Source organism: Triturus cristatus, chromosome 1_2, assembly GCF_964204655.1.
Source record: "Triturus cristatus chromosome 1_2, aTriCri1.1, whole genome shotgun sequence".
In the NCBI taxonomy this organism is placed as follows: Eukaryota; Metazoa; Chordata; class Amphibia; order Caudata; family Salamandridae; genus Triturus; species Triturus cristatus.
The window spans coordinates 572,830,123-572,854,365 of NC_140580.1; the positions used below are offsets into that span (position 1 = coordinate 572,830,123).

Below are 24,243 nucleotides of genomic sequence, written 5' to 3' on the forward strand. Positions count from 1 at the left end.
GGTTTCCTTTAAGATTAGGATGTCTGGTTCCATATTAGTAAAGTGCCTTGTGAGTGCAACATGTACAGATCAGAGGAACCGGCAAGTTGTCGTCTCGGCATTTTGTAAACTTTTATTTCACATAACCTATCCAATGCACCTCCACAACCACACAACAAAGAACAAAACATGGTTGTCCCTTTTCTCTTAGAAGGCTAACTGAAAGCTCCCCGACCTCCATTACTGGTCATGAATCATCATCAGAGATGTTTTTGGCATGGGCAACGTGGGCTTTTGACCAGGGCCCCAGCCTTTCAGGGGGCCCTCTATTACAGCCAGCTCTGATCTACAGAGAGATTTGTCCTGATGACCTTGAATAATTCTTAAACAGATTGTTTCAAATACCGTTTTCCTCTAATTTATTTGTAATGTGAGTGATGTGTGAGAGTCTTTTACAGATACATTTGCAGAGAAATGTTACGTTTAAATTCCACGCAACATCCTTAAAAAGTCTCTTTTAGATCAAAACAGGATCTCACAGAAGAGAAATGGGACCATGTCACAGAGATAACTGCAGTAACATTAGTCAGCTGCTGCTGTGTTACAGTACTGAAAACACACATTACTATCCCTGAATATTAGATGTCAACACATTTAGATTTAGAACGAGCGTGCCTGTGCAATGTCCGAGAACTGGCCAAAGTGGGCATGAAATAGCTGAAACTGGCCCGTAATTTCAAGGCTGTTCCAAATAGAGGTCCCCATAATACATTTGGCCCAGGCCCCCAAAAACCTTAAGGTACCCCTGACCATCAGCTTGTTATTTCTTTAGCTGTCATTATCCCAGCATGCACAAGATCACTCAATACAACAGTCCTAGACCTTTAGTCAGACCTTGGCAGGCAGCAAATATTAATCACAAGGCTACCACCAGTTAATTGACCAAACATCAACCCTTCAAGATTCTACAAAGACTCCTTTTACATTTGTATTTTAGCACCTCAATAATATGTTAAATGCGTGACCTTAAAAGGGAAGCCAGACAGCTTTCTCCTTCACTTAATGAAACAAAGCTTTACACATTTCAGTAATGTAAAACAGTACGTCACTGACTCCAATGGCCAAAATGCAGTACCTCAAGTAAACCCAATTCTATTGTCCCATCCTCTGACAAGAAAAGTAATCTTACGACAATGCTAGAATATGGTTTGTGTGTTTTTTTCTATAGCTTACACTGCGCAAAATGCCGATTGAAGGCATAAACAAAGTGCTACAACAAATAGCACCATGTAGAAACAGGTGAAACATAATCAGTTAAAAGTCCAACAAACGACTGACTTGGCAGACAGAAGCGAGATCGTCAACTACCTCAACATTATTTTTAAGTGGTTTGTCTGAGCTTTGAATCATTCAGTCCACAAATACTTCCCAAAATGTTTAATACTTTAGCATACCAGTATTCCTACTTGTAGTTAAGAGTCCTGGTTTTTGGTCCGAGCAAAAATGTAGATCCATCTTACGCTTCTACACTTCAAACGCATGAACCCCTTTTCCACATCATGATGAACAGTGTTGAAACTTGCTGCTCCCTTTAGCTTTTTTATAGCTTTGTAACTTACTTACATTTTTGCAGTTTCATGATGGATTTGATTTACTGCATAACTGCCCGGACGTTTGACATCATTGCTTCCAATGGACCACTGATACATTGAGACCAGAAGTCACTTTGCAGCGCTAGTGAGTTGATACAAATTTAGCCACTGTATAAAAACCTTCCCTGTGAATTGCTAGCTAAATTCCTGGGTAAACGTATCCATGTCTCCTGAGAGCTGGACCTGCAAGGGCCTTTGGACTGCATCTTAAGAGAGGCCTGTTCTTAAATGGAGGGCTTTGCTTCAATTGTGTAAGGGAGGGAGTAGGCCTCAATGAGGAGGCTGCTCTTCAGATTTATTCTGACAGCTGTTGGGGTTGGTTGGTTCCTCAAATCTGAGTGTGGAGAGTTTCAGAGCTGTGCAACAGCCCACCCATGCTATCACTCGGATTATCTCCTTGCGTTTTCTAACTGAATCTCGGTTGCTTGAGCAAGTTTGATCCGCTTGATCTCAGGTTTTGAAGTGGCATTTAAAGTTGTCAGGTCCGGAAGGTAGGCTGATTAGTTTTGAAAACTGAGTACGGGACTTTGACCTTTATTATGTGTGCTACTGGCAGCCAGTGACATTCTTGGGGGACTTCACTGATTTGAAATTTGTTGGTTTCAGGCATGATTTTGCTTCTTGATTTCGAAATGTTGGGCGTTTTGAAATCTCATTTGTTGGTGCTCTATTGTCGAAACGGTTACAGTGTCGAGTCTAGTGATAGGTGAGATGCTTGAATTAATCCCGCACCTTTGCTTACTCTAGGCAGCATTGCATTTCATCAAGTTTTGCCCACAATGTTACTCCAGACACGGACCAGCCAAATTCAAACCACAATTAGTGCTGCTGCAATACGAAGAGTCTATCCCAGGTGATGGCCACAAGGAAAAAGCAGCTAAGATATAAGGCAGAAGCCAATTATCTTTGGTTCCACTGGAATGCCATGGTTTGGGCTGGATTCTCATGGATATCAGCCAGGATCTTCAGTTGCTAGGAAACAATTATGGCATCCTTCTGGGTTGCAGGTTCAGTGGTTTCCTTCAAGATTTTAAACAATTTCTTTATATGGTTTGAGGCTGGTTCGTTAGGTGATGCATACTTTTTTTCTAAGCCCACTGAATTGACTTGTGGTAGATTCTCATATAGCTTTTAAAAGGTTCTCTACCTGTACCAAACTTGCTTTTTCTCTTTTGTTCCAATTTTCGACCTTCTCTTTTAAAGGAAGGCAAGGTTGAGTAAATTCACTTGCCAGCTGCCTTTGTGGCCTGCTGTGTGTTTTGGACCATGCCAGAAATTAAGCGATTCAAGCCTGCCATGGGGGAAGGGGGTCACCTAATACAAGTGGGCTCTGATGTTTAGTGAATGATTTTTATAATCTGCTTCAGGAGAGATTTCTCTGGATCCAGCACTGAAACGAGGTGTTGTAATTGTGTTGTAACAAATAGAGTGTAAAATGAGTGACCTGGCCATGAGCTGTGTTTAACCACAATATCTGTAGTGTAGTGGATACAGAAAAACAAACCAAAAGTGTGTCCTTCTGTCTGATAAATCATGATAAATTAGGAGAATCGTAAACATTCAATGATTTTGGATGGCGACTTGAAATGTGATATAGCTATCAAGAGATTAAAATATCTCCTCTACAGAATTTACAATGCAAGCTGAAACCCTCCACAACACAGTGGAAATCCAAAATATGTGCACATATTGCTGTCTGAGTATACTCCAATTTGTTGGTCTATTCAAAGGATTCGGTTAACTTTAAGTTAGATACCAGAAAACATTTCTGGTATTTCTTCAGTCAACCCTAGAGTTTTTGTTGTTGTGATGTGCTGTGATGTTGCTCGTCTACTCCTGAATCTAGATTGAGGACAATTTAGTTTATCTCATTTTGGAGCAGTTCTCAATTTTATCGAGTGGCTGCACTCCGACATGGAACCTTGAGAACAGGACCCGATCTTTTCTCTCAATGAATTTCACCTCTGGGGAAAAGTCCTTATTGCAAGAACTTCGCTGGGGTTTCTGGAAACCTCCTAGGCCAGCTAACAAGTGTTACACCAGATTTGTGGTGTTTACCAAACCACCTCTTAAAAAATCCATCAATAGTTTTCAGAGATCTCTCTGCTGTGCAGCTACTATATGTGATCAAACAGCCTGGTTTAGGCCTACCCTTCACCTATAACACCACTGGTTATCATTGGGGTGCAGGGGCCACGACCTCCAAAACCATTTGCTTGTATCACTGCCTGTTTGAGAGAGACAGATGATCCTCGTTTCCTTACTCCTTTCGGCCTGTCCTCAAACCTGTGATTCCCCTCTGTGCTTACCCTGTCTCGCTTGTGTGACCTGCTCACTCTCTCTGAATCTGGTAGTCACATGTGGTGTATCCACTGCAATAAAGATATGCCACCCTCCTCCAATCAAGGGGAGAACAAGGAAGTTCTTAGCTCAAAGCACCCTGTTCAGGCTTCGCGTTGCACCAGTCCCTATCCTGGCTTCCAAGCTGCTCTCGGTGCACGACACTAGTGAGCTGCAGCACACTGCTATTGAAGCCGGCAGACTATGTTGGTATTTCAACTAGTGAGGGATATTCAGTTAAGCGTTCAGTCTCATTAAGTGATCCAACTGCACTTAAAGATGCAAAGTGAATTTTATAGCAATAGGTCTTTTGCAAGCAAGGGACCTGAAAAAAATCAGTTTTTGTTCTTTTCAAGAACGGTGCTCAGGAACCTTAAAGTAGCAACGCTAAGCTGTTTGTATTTCTGGACATCCCCCCATGTTCAGTTTTTGATGGCTGAAGTCTACACTTCACAGCGCAATCTTGTCAGTTTGGAATCCCACAACAATAGGCGGTGCCCCTGAAAGTCTCCCCCTGTTCTGCTTCAAGCTCCTTGTGGCCGGAAATGGTATCAAGAAACAGATTCTTATATTTATTAATAGTCCGCCACGTCGTTAAAGATAAAACCTGCTTTTCGTGTTCCCACCATTTTTTAACTGCTTTCGATTCTAAATCATCTTGTTTGATCTGGGCAAGATGACGTTTCCACTCACCAGGTTTCCTTATTAAAGTAGTATTGAACAGGAGATCATTATTAAAAGGGGAAATCTGAGTAAAGGAGGTGGGAGCAAACAACAGTAAAAGTTTATAGATTAAATGATAAGACCCGGCTAGCAAAAAGTTGCCTGAAAGTAGTAGGCGCATCTCGGACGGAGTTAACCACCTAGAGTGATGTAAAAAATCGCCTACTGTGCTAAAGCCGGCTTTAGACCAATAGCCCATTAAATGCGGGCTTACCACCTGCCCTCTTGAGGAGAGTAAATTAATCAGCGAAGAGGAAGTATTGAAAAGAGAGATAGAGTATCGACTAATCAAAGCCTTACGCTTCATAAAAAACCAAGCAAGTATTTTATACCTAACCAATTTTGGAGATTTGGGTATTTGAAGAGGGGAGGATATTTGACTCTCGGAAAAAATTAAATCGAAAAAAAAACTAATATAATCATTTGGAATCGGCGAAGGGACCTTGAAACGAGATAAGTACTGAGCAAAATAGGCGTAATAATACTCTCTAATGTTTGGAAGTGCCAGACCGCCATTATCTAAACCCTCATAAAGGGTAGTCAACGCAATCCGGGGCTTTTTATGTGACCACAGAAAACTTGAGAATAAGGATTCTATTTTAGAAAAAAAAGACCCTGGGAGAAAACACGGAATTGTTGAAAACAGAAAGTTAAACAATGGTAAAATGGACATTTTAATCAGGGCAACTCTGCCTAGTAATGATAAAGGCAATTTATTCCAGCGAGTTAACATCGAACGAACCCTTTGAAGAAGGGGAACAAAATTCAAACCGAAAAGATCTGTAACTGAAGAAGAAAAAAACACCCCCAAATATCTTTTCGGTTTACTATTTATGCAACCGCGTAAATCCGGATGTAATTCCACTTTACGGGGAGCCAATTGGCGTAGAATGATATTTTTTGGGAAATGGCTCCTCTACTATACCCCGGCGGTAATTGCCAAAATGTTTAGTAATTATACACCGATTTGCTTTCGTTGTCAAAGTTTTGCCCCCGCTAACTGGACACACGTCACAGTTGAATGTTGCATGATCAAAGAGTTCTGGAGAGATATTTTTGCTTTTTTATCTTCTATTTTGCATATCCAGATATCTTTAAATTCCAATTTGATGCTGCACGGTTTGGATCAGAATCTAAATATCTCTGTCTCACATGCTAAACTTCTGTTTATCTGCATGGCAGTGGCAAGATCATTGCTTCTTCAGAATTGGCGATCAACTCAGACTCCATCCTTCTATGAATGGTTGCGTAAAATGCAAAGAGTTAAGATTAGTGAGCGTAACTATGCAGCGAGGATTGGAGGGGGGAGAAAATTCGATAAAATTTGGGAAAAATTTTTGACTCTCTTTTCATTTAGGTCGCCTTCTAATTGCTTTTGTTATTGTACAAAGATCTTGGTTCATTGTATCGGCGATGTTTTTGGTTTTTTGTAATGCGATACTTTATGTCTTAACTTGAATGTTGTATGACACCTTCAGTTTCAACAATAAAAAAAATAAAAAAATAAAAAAAAAAAAAAGAAACAGATTCTTGTCTGATGAATAGGTTGTCAACCATTTCTGTCACATACTTCTGTTGTCAATCCTCCTGTTGAGGATGCTTTTAAATCCCATCCATTTTAAGTTTTAGCTTCCCTCCATGCTTCACCTTGTCCACAGATTTAAGTATGTACTTTATGATTAAGTGGACGAGCCAGGAGCCTGCTGAAACTCGGCTACACCTTCGAAACACCCTACACTTGCCTTGACAGACTGAGCAGGGCCCCACGTGCACTGTTAAATACACCCTATTTATACCAGGCACATATTGCCACTTTCGACAAACGACAACACTGCTAGAAACTATGAGGTCGGCCCCGGGATATACAAACGAGGAACCCTAATCCATGTTTGCGCCCTACAGGCTGCCATTCGCCGTGCCTTCATTTGAGGCAGGGCCTGAAGACTTTATGTTGTTTCTAATTTCTTGATCATGTAGTTTTGATGTCTGAGCCTTGTTTGTCTCTGCTAGGTTTGCTTGAATGTCAATCCTATGTATATATCTTTTTGACATGCTTGCATGTGCTATTATGGGTTTCTATGCAATGCAGGCCTCTTCTTTCTCGGTTTCTTCCTCTGTTGCTCTTGCCCTCACCTCTAGATGCGTCTCACTCTCACCCTCAGACTAAAAAAATGTTCCAAAGATACTCATTCTCCAGACAACCTCAGAGGGCGCTGATTACGGGGCAGCCTGCTTCGAGAGTGGCTGGCGGGATATGGAGAGCCTGCTGCAAATCAAACAAAGCCCACCGGATCTCATTTCCTCCCACATGGCCTCTGGAGCAGATGTTTCTGCTAGAAAAGCTGAGGGCGTTTATCTCCCACAGACTGCTCTCACGGCGCACAGACCCTTTCCCCGCGCGCCTATCTGCCGCATGTGTTTCTCCTTTGCGCTGCAGGCCCGGATTCCCCCTAAAACGCAATGAAAGCAGATCCTCCTTACCACAAATAGTCTGTGCGCATGCGCAGGGGTCAGGCGGGGCAGCAGGCCTCATCATGGCAGCATATGCACAGAATTACAGTCATGGTTAACCATAAACCGCGTCTCCCAACCCAGCCACGGAAGAAGTACAAATGCAATTTCTCCAAGAGCGGAAACATAACCGGTTCCTCTCACTGTTGAAACACCATGGACATCTGTATGACTGGTTTGAATAGAGCCTTAAATGGCAGGTGTTGTTTTTGCCCCAGTTAGTGGAACTCAAGTAAAACACTTTAGACGGTCGGAATAAGGAGTTGGTCTGGCCAGGATTTAAATCTGTGGCTTCTTGGTCACTAGAGATGCCAAAGCAAGCACTTAACTCACTGAGCCACCTTTCTGTTACAGACACTAACACTAGGCCGGACAGATGTGAATGCACGCCCTCCAAGACACGCGGGGAAAGCCACTGGTACATAGAGGCTTAGACATGGGGGCCAAGAAACATTGATCCTGTGACAGGTAGACACTGAGGCAAGTACAAGGGCTGGGAGGCACAAATACTCTTACCTCAATTCATGGCCCTTCTCCCAAGCATCCATTCCCTCAAATTCAGTCACCTGTCCAAACCTTTCACGCTCATTGCTTCCTCACACCCACAACCAGCCAATCCTACACTGAGTAACCACTATCACCCCCTCACCCCCCCACCCGTGAAGAAAACACCCCTCACTTCCCAGCCAGCACCTGACGGTGCACGAATCCCCAAGGAGAGAGCTGGCTTACACGCAGATAGTGAGTTACCTTTTGAAACTGGGTGTTAATTCAGAGAGGAAAAATACACTTTTCCGCATGCAGAGTCCACCTCAAGCTAATCAAGACACTAGTGCCTCACAGTGACTATATCTGGATACAAGCAGGGCTTTAAGTCTGGTGGTTCCTCCAATATCCAAGAACCAGCAGTAATTAACAAGCATTTGCAATGCAATAGGTCTCGCATTGGTGAAAGTTTTAGCTATTTGGGTTGCAAATGATAATGCTTTTTCATTTTTTTTGTTCAAAAATATCCCAGCAGTAGCATAAGTAATAAAAGAAAGTCCAGGAAGCAATGAAAGGGTGTAGTGCCATACATTGTTACTAGGTTTTCTGTGGAGTTGTAAAGTGATCTCTATTAGTCACATAATGTGCTGCACCCTTAATGTAATTGTAAAGCGAAATATTGCAGGTGAGCATACGTTTGTATTTGTTTTAATTGGAATTGAGAATTTTGTTAGTGTGTTTTAAAAATGCACCATTGTTGTGGTGTATTTTTAAAATGCAAGCTAACAAAAATCTCACTTCCAATAAAAAGAAATGGAAACGTATGCTCTGCTGCAATTTTGTTTTGTTAGGATTGCATTAAGGGTGCAGTACCTTATGTGGCTAATAGAGGTCCCTTTACAACTTCACAGGGACCCCTAGTAACAGCCTGTGGTACTGCACCCTTTCCATGGTTTGTGGTTTTTGTTTTATTGCTTATTCTACTGCTGCAATATTGTTTGTGAAAAAATGTAAAAAAACATTATTATTTAAACAGACAGATAAAAAATAGCAAGTCTGGTCAAATGCATGTTGTTTGTAAGCAGGGATTCTGCTGTGTACGTAGTATTGTGATATGGGGGCATTTTACTCACCCAGAGCACACTGTAAGGCACCACCAACCATGCCACCACCAGAGATCACCACATCGTACAGGGAAGGGGAGTTTGCGGTACAGTTGCCATTGTGGGGAGCCTTGGGTGCGAGGAGCCGTTCAGAAGCCTTATTCCTGGCAGGAGAGGCATTTCCAGTTGGGAGAGCTCAGCAGCCTACATGTTAATAGGAGCAGTGGCTGCTGATTGAGGTCCTCCTGTGCCTTTAAGGGGCTGCTGCCTGCACCGCTTCCGCTGTTCGTGTCAGGACTGGGAGACAGTCCCAGGAGGCAGCAAACAGCGCAAGCAGTTACAGGAGCCCAGTGGCTGTTTGAAGGGAACAGACCGAGTGTGAAGAGAGCACCTTGGACACTGGCAGCCAATTCGGGGACATCCCACATCCCAACTTAAATTATTTGTAGCTACGTGCTTGCAACGCTAATTACGACGACAAAGTGATTAACAAAAGAATGCTCACTAACAGTTAATGAAACGTACAGAGTAAGGACACATGTAAGAGGGGCTGTCCTTATTGAAGGTTACCTTAGGAGAGAAGGAGGTACTAAAGAGAAACTAATAAACAAATAAACCAATGAAAAAGAGGCTTTTCCAAAAGACACTCAAAGGAGCCAATAAAATACATGGTTGGAACATAGGCGGAGCTTAAAGCCCATATCCTGTACACAGCATGTTTCGAAGAGACAGCGCAAGTGTTGCCTAGGCGAGATCTGAAAAGGGTGACTAAAACAGGTGCCTTTTGGCCTCTAAATTTTGCCCTTTAATTTACTGAGCTGACAGAAAGTACTCTGTCAGATCAGCAATGCTGGGTCTGAAAGAATTAATTGAAGTCTATATAATTGTTTTTTGATTGCATGGTTTTTCTTCCCTCTCTCTGAAGCAGGACTTTGGCTAAGTCTCAAAAGGAAAGAGCAAAATGTGAATTTGAATAGTTCTCAGAGGGCCACTTTACCCTCTGACCCTTGGCTGGATTTTCTATCAGACATCATGTGGTGGACTGTGCTTGGTGTCCTTGCACCAAAGCATCTCAGGCAGCAAGCGGACTTTAACAATTTGTGAAGCACAGAATTGCAGTAGCGCCCGATTTAGGCTACACTCCTAATTACATAGATGACATCCCACGTAAAAGTGAATCGACTTGGGGAGGTGGTTTCCCTATGAGCTGTGGTACTGTGTGCTTTCCATCTATGTCTCTCTGCTTGTTCTTTTCCTATACCTTGGGTTCTGTTGGGATCCAGGAGTAATTCAAGTCTACCTTTCTCCCTATGATGATGTACACTACAATGCTATAGTTTAGTTTCCTAGGATGCAGGGGTTTGGATTTTGGTAGAAAGCTGTGAGTTAACAGCCGACAGACACTACGGACTAACTGTGATTTTGCTCAATAAAATGCAATTTCCCAAAAATGAAATCACCATTACACCTCCCACATTAACGCTGTTCAGTCCTCATTATGTTCAAAGGCACACTGGTCCCCATTCCCACCAGGCACACAACTGCTATCAACATTCATAAGACTGCAGCCCCCTTAGGCCTAATCGCATGAAAAATCGCACATACCTAACATGGTTGTCGTGGAAGACCAAAATGCCACTTTATTGGTTTCCCGTAAACTAGCCCACACCACTCTGCTAACCAGACCTGTCCTTCTGACCACACATACAGAACATTGGTGTTGGAGCAGGGCACCAGAACTGTCCTGCTGACCACATGTACAGTACCGCGACCCTTCTCAATCCAAATAACTGTCTAACATATCCACCACTCAAATTACTTTCATATTTCACTATACTAATTCACCACTAATCCTTTATGGGTTCCAGAGTAGCGTGGTACTCCCCAAAAAAGCGCTTAAACACAACATCAGGGGTAGCAAGCGCTATATAAATACAAACCTTTTTTCCCCTTCTATCCCTCCGCTATCTTTCTGAATCCAAACAACTAACATATCCACCACGCAAATTACTTTCATATTTCACTATACTAATTAAACACTAATCCTTTATGGGTTATGGAGGAGCGTGCTACTCGCCGAAAAAGCACTTTGACACCTCGTCAGGGGTAGTAAGCGCAATGTAATTACAATACAATACATTGGTGTTGGGGCAGGATACCAGAGCTGTCCCGCTGACCACACATACAGTACATTGGTGTTGGAGCAGGGCACCAGACCTGGCCTGCTGATGACACACAGCACTCAGGTGTTTGGGCAGGGCACCAGACCTGGCCTGCTGATGACACACAGCACTCGGGTGTTGAGGCAGGGCACCAGACCTGCCCAGCTGATGGCACACAGTACTCAGGTGTTTGGGCAGGGCACCAGACCTGCCCTGCTGATGGCACACAGTACTCAGGTGTTGGGGCAGGGCACCAGACCCGCCCCGCTGATGGCACACAGTACTCAGGTGTTGGGGCAGGGCACCAGACCTGGCCTACTGATGGCACACAGTACTCAGGTGTTGGGGTAGGGCACCAGACCGGTCCCGCTGATGGCACACAGTACTCAGGTGTTAGGGTAGGGCACCAGACCTGGCCTTGCCACAGGGCTCGGAAGGTATGAAAACACACAATCATAAGGCAGTGTTCGGCTAACCGAGAAACCAGCGAGGACCAAAAGCCCATGTAAACTCCAGATACTGTGCGTACAAATGAGGCGCTGCAAAACGAAACACAAATATCAAAACAAAGTCAAATTAGTCTCTTTTAATCTTTGCTTTAGTGGGTTTCAGTGCTCCTTTCTTGTTGTAAAAGGCTTATGGTGTTTTCATAGTTGAGACCAATAAAGATGTGGACTCTTTATTTTTGTCATTTCGTCTCTGGCTCTTTTAAATCCTCAATTCTCAGACCCCTCTGCAGGTAGATTGGTATTTTGGATGCCAATCAGGAGGGCGAGTCCAGGCCTCACAGCACCCCTCTGTCTATGTCCTGCAGATCTGCCACAGTAGGTACCACAGAAGACATTTCAGCTCATGGCACTTGCATCTTTGCTATGGGGGCGCAGCACTAGGAGACCCCTTATTCCATAAAGTGTTAGAACAGCCCGGTTTGATCCTAGATACAGCAAACATTCAAGTACTGGTAGGACCACTGGAATGATCCTGTAGTAGAGGACCGATTATGCGGTAGCAGCGGACCTAATTATGCGTCAATGTTGACTATAAATTATGTGGCACGGCATATCAAATTATGCAGCGCAATGCACGACGTTCTGTGGCAGTATTATTTTCCTATATTAGCATTTTAACACACATTAATACCGTCTGTACCTATGTTTCAATTCATTATAACATTTTAACATGAGAATAAAGAAATCAGTGACTGAAAGGTGGCTAATTATCCTTTACATTGAGTCTGCCACTGCGCCTCAGCACAAGTGGCAATTAATATATTTTTGTAGTAACTTTTTATCAATTTGTTTTAGGAACTTCTTTTGTGGAAATCAGCAAACTATGCAGCAGGCGGTGCATCATGTAGTAAGAGTGGCAAATCCTTAATTATATGGAAAAATCTGAAATCGCAGAATCAAACCATACCAATGCCCATGAGTATTGGCACGGCAAAACATAAAAAAAGACTTGAGCCTTGGTCACCTTATTGTTCTGGGGTTCCCTTACACATCCCAGTCATGGTACATGACACTGTTAATTCTCTGCAAAGCGTGTGAGGGGTCAAAGGACACACCTGGGAAAACACTAGCCTGGATTGGGCCACATGCAAATTGATTGGGTAATACAAGTGGCCACATATGAAATGCCCGCCTACCCTGTCCTGTTTAGGCTCCCAGTCTGCCTGATACTTTTGCAAGGGCCATTCTGTAATTTCCGTAGATTATTGTTTGAGAGAGATGCCAGTGGAGGCCACCCTGTCAGCCATGTTTAAAGAGCAAGAGATGGCTAATGGACAGTTTTGTGGTGACAGGTATGCAGGTCCTACTGGCCAATGGTTACACGTCTAATAGAAAGGTTATGAGAGCTCTTGGGGCAGGGGGCGCAATTAACAAGGATTTTGTGAACGCGAACTATAACCTATGTGTGGAATACGTAGCAACTAGAAATTGCATCTACCCATGGCACTGCCGGCCATGACAAATCTGCTAAGGGTATGGCTTTTCTTCAATCGGAAGTGTGGTTTAGGGGAAGGAAATGTATGTTTCAAAGGGAAGATTTTAGGACGTGGCATTTCCAATGTTCTCCATCACTCCCCAGAGTTTGAGATTTTGCTGTGTTATGGTTAGTCATCGCAGATTGTATGCTTCTCTTACATCTCTGTACAGAGCCCTGACACCTACTTGTACAGTATTGCTTTATAAAAACACAAATAAAAAAGAATAAATGTGATTAAAATCAATAGAAGTCAGGATTTTTTCTGTATTCACAAATATTTCCAATGCATTTTCCCACCCACATTGGTTTCCAGAGTTCCATCTACTTTAAAAATAGTTGTATTAACAATACCACATTTTTTTGGGGGGGCGTGGCCAAGCCGTGTGCTAAGATGGCCGCGCGGTGTTGAAGCTCCGTAGCCGACTCAGCGCTAAACCTGTCTTTCCCGACCTCCTGATGCGGGCGATGGCTGCCCGGAGCCGGCGCTGACTCACCTGTTCCCCTGCAGCGACCCGGAGTGGCGATCTGGCCCCGACTGCGCCCGGAGCGACCGACGAACGCCAGGGCCGAGCTGACCTGATGCCCAAGATGGCGGCCTGACTCGACGGCCGGGGAGGTTGGTGCAGCGGCGGCGGCCGGTTATGATGCGGGGGCCGGGGGGGGGGAACCGGGGGGGGGTTCTGAGCGCTGGGGCGTGGTCTGGTGTGGGTCTGCTTCGCCCCCTTCACCGCCGCTGGCCAGGTGCGGTCCGGGCGTTGGGCTGTTGCTCGGCGCCGCGGTCGCGGCCTCACTCGCGGGCCCCACTCGGGATCCCCGGGCTGTTGCGGTCTGGGGGTATGGGGGGGCGACGGAACGGCTGGCTGGCGGTGCGGGTAGGCTGGGGGGGATCCGCACTGACCATAGCGCCCGGGCCGCCTCTGCCCCCCTTCCCTGGGACCTTGCTCGGCGGCCCCTGGGGTTTACGGCCTGTGCCGTCCGGTCTCCCGCTCCCCGGCCTGGGTCGCCTGGCAGCATCTGCTGACGCGCCACCGGCTGCCCGCCCTGCTTGGTCCGGGGCCCAGACCCCCAAGGCAACGCTCCCTGGTCTTTGGCGTGGTGCAATCGCCCTGTAGCGGGGCGGCCGGTGCTGGTGCCTGGGTCTGGTGTGCCGCGTGGCCGGCGACTGCGGGGGATCGCTACATCGCCCACGCTGCGGGCCAAAGAAGTGACGGAGCCGTTCCTCCCCCTGGGCCTTCGTCGCAGCGCCTTGAAGCCGCCTTGTGGCCCCCTGCCCGCGACTCGCAGTCTGGCCGTGTGGGGGCATGGGACGGAAGGACCCCAAGCAAAAGACTCTGCCCTTTGAAAGGCTCCACGATCCGCCGGCGGACCGTCGCCCGGACATGCCGGACCCTGCTGGGGGCCAGTCCTCTGGCCCGGCGGCCGTTGCTCCATCCCCTGACTGGCTGCAAGAGATGCGTGCGGGATTCAGGGTCCTCGATGGACGCTTTGATGCCCTGAACAAAACGCTAGAAACGATGGGGGCGAAGATCCAGGCCCACGATCAGCGTTTGGTGGAGGCTGAGGCTCGAATATCGGCGGTGGAAGATGGCGCAGTGCAGGACACCAAGCGCCTAGATCGGCTGGAGCGCATTCTAAAGGACGTGGCCATCAAGAACGAGGACTTGGAATCGCGCAGTCGGCGCAATAACGTTCGAATCACTGGGGTTCCGGAGTCCACGGCTACCGGCAGGCTGGATGTTTTTGTTGAGCAACTGTTGTCGGACATTTTTGGGAGAGACTCCTTCACACCAGGCTTTGTGGTCGAGAGGGCGCACCGCTCCCTGGGGCCACGACCTAACCCGGGGCTCCCGCCTCGCCCTCTGATCGCCCGGATCATGAACTTCCGAGACCGGGACACGGCCCTGCGGCTGGCCAGGGAGAAGGGCGAGATCACCTGGCAGGGCTCGAGACTCTCGTTCTACCCAGACTTTACCGTCATGGTACAGGAGGCCAGGCGTAAATATGTTGGGGCGAAAGCGGCGCTCTGCAACCTAGGCCTCAAATATGGTATGCTGTATCCGACCCGGCTGAGGGTTGACATCGATGGCCGACCGCGGATTTTTGACAATCCTACTGCGGTACAGGAGTTCTGCCGAACATATAAACCACGTAGGGGCCCTTCGGGGGGCGATGAGGATGGACACTCTCCTCCGCGCAGTGGTTCTGCGATTAGCCAAGACCTGTTTTCCGGCTCTGGGCCTGGTTGAGTCAGAGCCCGCATCCCAGCTTTAGACTGCGTTTTCTGACTGTGTGCACTGGGGAAGTTAGAGACACTTTGTTATGCCCTTGATTTTTCTGTGGTGCTGGGTTGGCGGCGGGTCGTTGCCATTCCTCTTTGGTTGACACCGCCGGGAGCACTTTTGGCTTAAAATGCTGATTTTTTGTCTAATTGTATATCATTGGTATTGTTATTTGGAACTTTGTTTTTTTTCCACAGGTTGGGGTTTGCCTCACGTTTGCGTGATGTGGCTGGGTGGCGGGTGGGGGGATGGGATGGGGAGTTTTGATATTCTTGACATGGCTGGTCAGATTGTAACTTTGCGGATACACGGTGACGCTTCTGATTTCCTGCTCTCATTGTTAGTGGTATGGCAGCTACGGTACACATAGGCTTACACGAAGCCCCCCTTGGCCTGTCTCTCATGTCTTGGAACGTCAGAGGCCTGAACAATCAACGAAAATGCAGGCTGGTAGTACACTATCTGAATCGACACAGGGTTGACATTGCCTTTCTGCAAGAAACGCATTTACACACCTCTGTTCTTGCCCGCTTTGCAGCTTCCTGGGGCGCCCATAGATACTTCTCCAATTTTAGCAATTATGCCCGAGGCACCGCGGTGCTGATTCACAAGAGGGTCCCGTTTCACTGCCAGCTGTTTCGGGGGGATCCGGAGGGACGCTACTGCATAGTACGAGGGGTGTTAATGGGTCATGCGGTCATCCTGGTATGTGTGTACGCCCCTAACACTGATTCCCCGGAATTTTTTCATGCGCTGGCTGCCCAACTTGCGACGCTTGAACCAGCGGCCCTCATTCTTGGCGGCGACTTTAACTTATTGCTCGATGCTGGCTTGGATAGCACGTCTGGGGCTGCTCCTTCCAAGCCTAGGGCGCGGCGCGCACTTTTGGACCTTTGTCACCAGTTCTCCCTTGTCGATATTTGGCGCAGGCGCAACCCGAACACCACTGACTACACACATTTCTCGGGGCAACACAACACTTGGACCAGAATTGACTATTGGCTGCTGTCCCCGGGCCTGTCCCCATGGTTTTGTGGGCTACTTACACTCCCTAGAACGTACTCAGACCACTCCCCTGTGTCCCTCCGCTTGGATGTTCCGCGCCCCGAGGGTTTTGAGCGACAGTGGCGATTCCCTGGGAGAGCACTGCTGGACGACTTATTTGTCCATGAGATTTCCGAGGCGATAGAGGACTACTTCACGCTTAATGCGGGTTCTGTAGACTCTCAGGCCGTGCTCTGGGAGGGGTTTAAGACCTACATCAGGGGGATTTGCATAGCTAAGCACGCTGGGGTCCTGAAGGCGCTGCGCGCGACCATTAAGCAACTGGAGACACAGCTAGAGTCGATTGATGCTGAGGCGCAGCGTGAGCAGGCTAGTGACGTTTCCGCTAGGCGGCTTTGCCTCCTGACTGATTTTCGGGAGGCAGCGGACAGAGAGATTCTGTATCTGGGGAAGTACCAGACGGCCCGTAGATATGGGGAGGGGGACAGGCCGGGACGCACGCTGGCTCAGGCTTTGAGGCCTCCGTATGGTAAGTCCTTAATAGTTGAGGTGCGGGGCGTAGATGGTTCACTCCGCACAACACCCACAGAGATCAGAGACGAATTCCTGACCTACTTCTCCGAACTCTACAAGACCAAGCTGGGGGAATCCCCAACCTCTCGTGCGGCCTACTTGTCGGAGATCGCGCTTGTGTTCCTGGATAAGGGCATGCAGGAGTTCATGGCGGAGCCTATAACTGTGGCGGAGGTGCGCGGGGCGATTAAGGTGCTTCGCGGGTCCACAGCCCCCGGCCTCGATGGCTTCTCCGGGGATTTTTATAAGGCCTTCTCTGATCTGCTGGCGCCACAACTGATAGAGGTGTATGCGGAAGCGCTGGAGCGCGGCTCCCTTCCGGCTACCCTCAGCGAAGCGGTAATAGTTCTGCTTCCGAAACCAAACAAGGACCCGATGTTGTGTAGCTCATACCGGCCCCTCTCCCTTTTAAACTTTGACTACAAGATCCTGGCGAAGATAGTGGCCAACAGGCTCTCTCAATTGATGGAATTCATCATTTCTCCCGTCCAATCGGGCTTCGTCCCGCGCCGCTCTACGTCTTTAAATTTGCGGACGCTTTTCACGGTGCTGCATAGAATTAATCTGGCCTCGCCTGCAGCGGCGGTCCTCCTGGATACCGAGAAGGCCTTCGATACCCTAGAATGGCCTTTCTTCCTTTCCGTCATGCAACGTATGGGCATGCCGGAGGGCTTCCTTGCTACCACGCGGCTTTTGTATAGCCGCCCCACGGCCCGATTGCGTATCAATGGCACGCTGTCTTGTCCCTTCTCTCTAACGCGAGGTACGCGGCAGGGCTGTCCACTCTCACCGCTACTGTTCATTTTGGCCATGGACCCCTTGATCCGGCATTTCCAGGAGCGCCATCTCCACAGGGGTCTCCAGTTCCGGACGGGTCCCTTGCTTGCTTCCCTCTACGCAGATGACACCATATTGTATGTAAGAGAACCGCAGGTCAACCTAGCCCCCCTGATACGGGAGATCCTTCGTTTCGGCGCACACTCCGGGCTGGGTATTAACTGGCATAAGTCTGTAATTTTCCCCTTAACCAGCAGCACCTCCCCATGGCAGTGCGAGTTCCCGTTAGAGTGGTGCTCTGACACGGTTCGGTACCTGGGCATACAGATCCACCTAAACACGGACGAACTCATCCGCCTCAACTATGGCCGCGCTTTGAATAGGCTTGAGGTGGAGGGATGGTTGAGGCTCCCGCTGTCCATGTCGGCCAGAATTGCACTCATAAAAATGATAGTTCTCCCTAGATTTCTATATCTCTTCAATAATATCCCTGTCCCTCTCACCCGGGCCTTCTTCTCCACGCTGCGATCCCAGCTGATTAGGCTGGTATGGGGCGGGAAGCATCCCCGGATCGGTTGGAAGACCCTCACGCTCCCTCATGATAGGGGCGGCCTCGGAGTGCCGGATCTGTATTTGTACTATCTGGTTGCTCAGTGTGCGCACGCCTATGCCTGGTACCACCCTGACGCTCGTATTCCGTTCCTGCGTCCCGAGGCGGATTTCCTTCTCCCGGGCCGTTTGGCGGCTGTGTTGCCAAAGGGGGTTCCCCGGGACCCAGTAGACATTCAAACGGTGTCCACCACCAGCTGGGCATGGCATCGCCTCACTCGCTATCTAGCCCAGCCTCTCCTCTACTCCTCTTCTCTTCCACTTCCCAACCCCGGGTTGCTGCCTGGCACGGGGGAGGCACTGGTGCAGCGCACTTTGGCCAAGTTTCATCTTACTAAGATCGGAGACCTCTACCCTGGGGGCCACATATTTTCTGTCTCGGAGGAGGAGCGCTTCAGTGAGGCCACGTTCATGGACAAATTTGTCCTGCGCCGGCTTTATTGTGCTGCTCGTTCGGTCATTGCGGGATTCCCCCTCGAGCCTGAGTCCTTCGAGCCCCTAACGCTCCTCATTGATAAAGACTCTGGCGCCCATTTGGTTTCTAAGCTTTATAAGGCTTGCGCAGCGCTGGTTCCATGTGATGATGGCCGATTGAGAGCAGCTTGGGAGGAAGATTTGGGTAGGCCGATTACAGATGACCAATGGACCGCCTGTTGCAAAGTCACTAGCGCGATATCACTCAATAGTCGACATAAACTCCTCCATTATAAATTTCTTCGCCGCTGCTACATGACCCCTGATAGGCTCTAAGCCATTGACCCCGCGCGCCCACACACATGCTGGAAATGCGCTGCGCCACACGCAGACTTTGCGCACCTGTCCTGGACATGCCCCAGACTGCAATCATACTGGACGCAGATACATGAGATCCTTGGCACTATGTTGGGGCTCACGCTGGTTCCCACTCCGGAGGTCGCTTTATTGGGCTACACAGTAAATTTCCCAAAGAATGTCCGCAGGCTTGCCTCCCTGGGCCTGCTACTCGCCAAGCGGGAGGTGGCAAAACATTGGGGCGGTAGAACGGCCCCCACGGCCGGGACATGGCTCACGTCTATGGCTTATTGCAGCACAAATAGCAAGATCTACGCCAGTTTCCTCCCTACAGTGGCGCGTCCCAAAGATATCTGGGGCCCCTACAAGACCTATATAGCTACCCTCCCGAGCTCTTCCCAACCGCGTGCCAATTCCGGAATAGTGCCCACGGGAGTGGGGTAGTTCTGGTAGTCCTCCCTGTTGGATGTTGGGGGGCTGCACTCTCTCGGGGCGGGCTACATTGGGGGATTTGGGCCGAAGATGGTGATGTCCGCTGTCCATGCTTGGTGTGTCCTGACTGCGTCCTTTCCCTTTAGTGGACACGGGCTGATGAGAATGGTGGGCTCTAGATGGAGGGTTTTCTATGGACCGCTGCCCTGATGCCGAACTGCTTTTTGTATACGAGGGGGGAATGTAATGTTGTATCTCCGCACTTGCTCTTAACTGTCTGCACAGCCGATATTTTCACATTGTTATGTTTTTCAAAACTAAATAAAGCTTTAAAAAAACAAAAAAAAAAAATACCACATTTTCAAAAGATGTGAAAGAATAGACTTTTGTCACTTCAAATAGTGTTTTCCATGATGAAAAAATAAAGGAAGTGAAAAACACGAAACTGCATATTAACCTAAATCCAGCAGTTTTCTGCTCACTTGACAAGCGCCAGTCGTAGAGATAAGGTTGGCAAGCACATGGGGGCACTAGGTGGCGCACAACCAGAATGGCCGCTCTTCTGTGAGGCTCCGGTAGCTTGGCCTCACAATCCTTCTTTAATACTTCTATTACCAGGAGAAAGTGTCCACAAAGCGCATTGATTGCGCAGCAAGCCGCCCTCCGGCTCCGGTGCAAGTTTCAGCACGATCGGACACCGGGTGACTGCTGCAGAGCGAGGCGTCAGCGACAACGGCAGATTGACGGAGCGCTGAGTGGACCCATCAGCGGTAGGAGTGGATACGCGAGCCCGCGGCCTCACACAAGGTTACTGGGCCACAACTCCTAAGAACAAAACGGCGCTGAGGCTCTGCAGTTCTAAACAGATTGGGCACTTAACGTGTGTGGAACCATTCCGAGAGTGCTGCTGTGTTGTGGAACAGACATAGACATTTACAGGGCATTTGTTGCCTGGGTGCAAAAATACGGTGAGTGAGGCGGCCACGTGCAAGGTTGACAGCAGCGCCTCTGGACGAGGGGCTGTAGGCGCACACACTGCGCTGACCATATGGAGCGGGACTGGTCTCCTTGAAAGACTTTCTACAGCGGGGCAGACACGCCAGAGTCCCTGCAATAACAGAGCCTCGCGGGAGCCGGACACAAGCGGCCGGCGGTGAATTGGGGGAGCGGAGGGCGACCTCTGCGTGGCCCTCTTGCCGCCATTTTGTGGGCGGGACGTTGTGCTGTTTGAGCGCGATCACTGCCATCACACCGCTCCCCTGGCCCCCTTCGAAGTGCAGGGATTGCACCATTTGAACAACAGCAGCCGCACTTCCCTTATATTCAGGAGCAGGTGGCAGACAGGGCGGGGAGGCTCCCCATTGAAGTGGATTCACGGCAGGTAATGCAGCAAGCAGAAATAGATAAGGACTCAGCTGTCAGCACTGTGCAAAAGTGAGGTAGTGGCAGCTAATGACTTTCACATAGCGCTTCTCCTGGTGCACTCGCTTGGCTGCCCTCAACGATCGAGAGGCTGCTTGTTGCCTAATAGCGCACAGTGACTGCGCCCCAGTTGAACTGCGGTCATCTTGAAACGGTGTGGGGGGAACACAGGAGATCTCTCATATTGGGGTCTTCAAGCGGCCGGTCACGTAGTTACTGCCTGCCACACATGTCAGCCCATTGGACACTGGGAGCACCCACGCGGTGAGAAGAGGCTGTCAATAAGAGGGGAAACACAACGACTGCTATCCTCTGTAATACAGGCAGCTGCACGGGCTGGAGTCAGGCATCTGGATTAATTCATCTGCACTTTTCCTGCCTCTCACTCACCGCAGCCCCAATAATTGGACTCCATTCACACTGTGCCGTAGACCACACAACTGATAGTATCCTACCTAGTGAGGATCCATCCCACTAGCCAGAATACTGACTAATGCTTGCATCCAGTAGACGGCTAGGACGACGTTTTTAAAGGGCTAGGATTGGAGGCCCCCTCCTGAGGCCACTGTGCTACCTCCCCTAGCTGCAATGAGTACAGCATACTCAGACGCGGGGGCCCACTCAGCCTTACCGATACATCATGGGGAAGCTGGACAGTCGGCAGACTTGCGTTTGAAGCAAAAAAGACATTCACCCGCTCCAGTAGAGAGGAACAAGCTCAAACTATAGAAGGCTCATCCCAAGCACAATCCTCTGCGCCAGATGATGAAGTGAAAACACTGCTACCAGCAATGCAGCAGAGTCTTACCACTCTGTCGGGCAAGATGGATACAATGAACAGTCGCCTGAACTTCTTGGTGCTAAAAGTTGATAAACATGATGAACAGATTAAGGACGCAGAATGGAGGATATCCGACTCTGAAGACGTAACGGCACAAATACAGCAGCAACTGGCCCAAATGGACAAAATCCTGAAAGTAATCTCCTCCAGAATGAAGACCTTGAAGCTAGGAGTCGAAGAAACAACATAAGGATCCTAGGTATTTCGGAATCCACGAACATGGGCCGTATGGAGGACAACGTTGAACGTCTCCTGCGTGACACATTTGGAGAGCACGCCTTCTTCCCGCATCTGACCGTGGAAGGAGCACATTGGTCCCTGGGCCCTCGCCCCCCCTCCGGGCAGTGTTCCATGCCCAATCATCACCCGGATCCTTAACTATCGTGACCAGGACACTGCACTTCACCTGGCTCGTGAGAAGAAGATACTGACATATGGCGGCATGGATTTTACCATATATCCTGACTTTACAGTTGCGGTGCAGGAAGCCCGTCGTAAGTTTCTTCCGGTAAAGAAGAAGCGTCGTAAGGCGAAGATTGACTTTGCGCTTATGTATCCAGCGCGCCTAAGAATCACACACCAAGGCAAACAAAAGATGTTTGCAAATTCACACCAAGCTGAAGAGTTTCTCAAAAGTATTAATCAACAATCGCCTAGACGGAATACTGATGATCATTCCCCCCCGCCCTGCGCTCCAAAGACAGAGGGCCCATTGTAAGGATGGGGGCATAAGGTTGGTTCTACCTGACGCAACCATATCTACACAAACACTGCCTGTGGTCTGCTGGCATCTGACAATTAGCCTACAAAGCAATAGGACAACATTCAGGATCGGCTGGTGACTGGGTCCATTACCCACCAGGAAATGGCAGATAAGTGATTCTGACAAATTTGATACTAGTTCCATAATATACTGTGATACTTTTAAGACTTGGACACAACTGATTTTCTCCACGGCACAGTGCCGAGCACCCTCCCACCAAATGTCTCACCTGCTGCTACTGCGGCGGTCTCCGGACATTGAAAACAGGGAAGTGAATGTGACACACCGGCGGTTCCCCCATTATGGGTGATCCCCCACAAGACTTTCTTCATAGTTGGTCTTGTTAAACTGAATTGATTAGTTGGGGTAACGCTGGGTTTGGGGAGGGAAATGACATTCCGACACCATTGGGGTGCTGTTGTGGGAGGGAAGGGAGAAGGGGAGGGAAAGGCATTCCTTGCTGGTTCTCGCTACATGTTATGCAGCATAGTGGCAGAACAGCATATGGTATTTTGGTGAATATGTCACACAGCGTAGAGATGACACACCATCACTCAGAACACACCTCTGACTCAAATCGCTGACTTGTCCACTCAGCAGAGACTACAGATAGTGACATGGAATGTGCGGGGACTAGAGGATCCGCGAAAGCGTCGCCAGCTTTTGGCGTTTTTTGCTCCAGGAAACACACATTCGACCAATGCACCCCTCTACATTTGCTACAAAATGGGCAGACCATCGGCTATTTTCTTCATACTCATCCTATGCCAGAGGCACGGCAATCCTTATTAAAAAGCAAACGCCGTTTGCCCTAGCGGGGTCGTCACTTGATCATGACGGTAGGTACACTATTGCGTGGGGACGCCTGGGTGCGGATTCGGTCACCTTTGTGAGTTGTTATGACCCAAACGTGGACGCTCCTGAGGTCTTTACTGAGCTATGGGGGAAGATAATTGACATAGGGTCTACGCATATAAAATGGGGGGGGGGGGGATTTCAATGTAGCTCCTAACCCAGCAGAAGGCAGATCCAATCCCGCACCCCACCATTACAATAGGTCCCACCAAGCATTACAGGGAATTAGAACGGAGGCTGGATTACTTGATGCATGGTGTCACTATCCATGTGCTCGAGAGGGCACACATTTTACAGCACAGGCTGCCTCCTGGGCACGGTTGGATTATCTCTTGCTGTTTAGAGAATTAGGCCCTCAAATAAAAGATGTCACGCACCTGGCCAGGACATATTCGGACCATTCCCCAGTGAAGCTCACTATAGTCCCACCTGGGTATAATAAACCGCGCCGCACTTGGAGATTGCAGCCCTTAATGTTTCTGGACGCAGTATTCCAGAGCGAATTAGAGGACGAAATTCAAGACTTTTTCCACAGGAATGAAGGCTCCGTAGATAATGTAGAAACAATCTGGGAGGCTTTTAAGGTGACAGTGCGAGGGATCTGTATCTCCAAAGGCTCTGGAGTACTAAGAGATATACAGGGCACTATCGGATGACTAGGAAAACTCACTGAATACATGGAGGCTGCAGAGCGGGAAACTAAATTTAAAGGGAAATATATTGAGGCCCCAAGGTACGGTGAGGGTGAGAGGCCTGAGAAGGCGTTAGCTCAGGTCAAACGGCACTCACATTCATCCACCTGTGTATTAGAAATCATGGGCTCAGGAGGGACATTACAACAATACACGGCTGATATCCTAGCCACATTCACAGGGCACTATACGACACTCTATACCTTGCAACGTAAGGATTATTTTGAACTAGATGGCTTCCTTGGAGACACAGCCCTGGGGTGGCTGGGTGACTCTCAGAGG

At 48.5% G+C, this 24,243-nt stretch overlaps 1 protein-coding gene across 6 annotated transcripts in view; it reads right to left on the reverse strand.

Moving 5' to 3' along the window:
- Positions 1-24,243, reverse strand: part of LZTS2 (leucine zipper tumor suppressor 2) — a 647,770-nt gene that overhangs the window by 399,656 nt on the left and 223,871 nt on the right. The gene's annotated exons all lie outside the window — the stretch shown is intronic.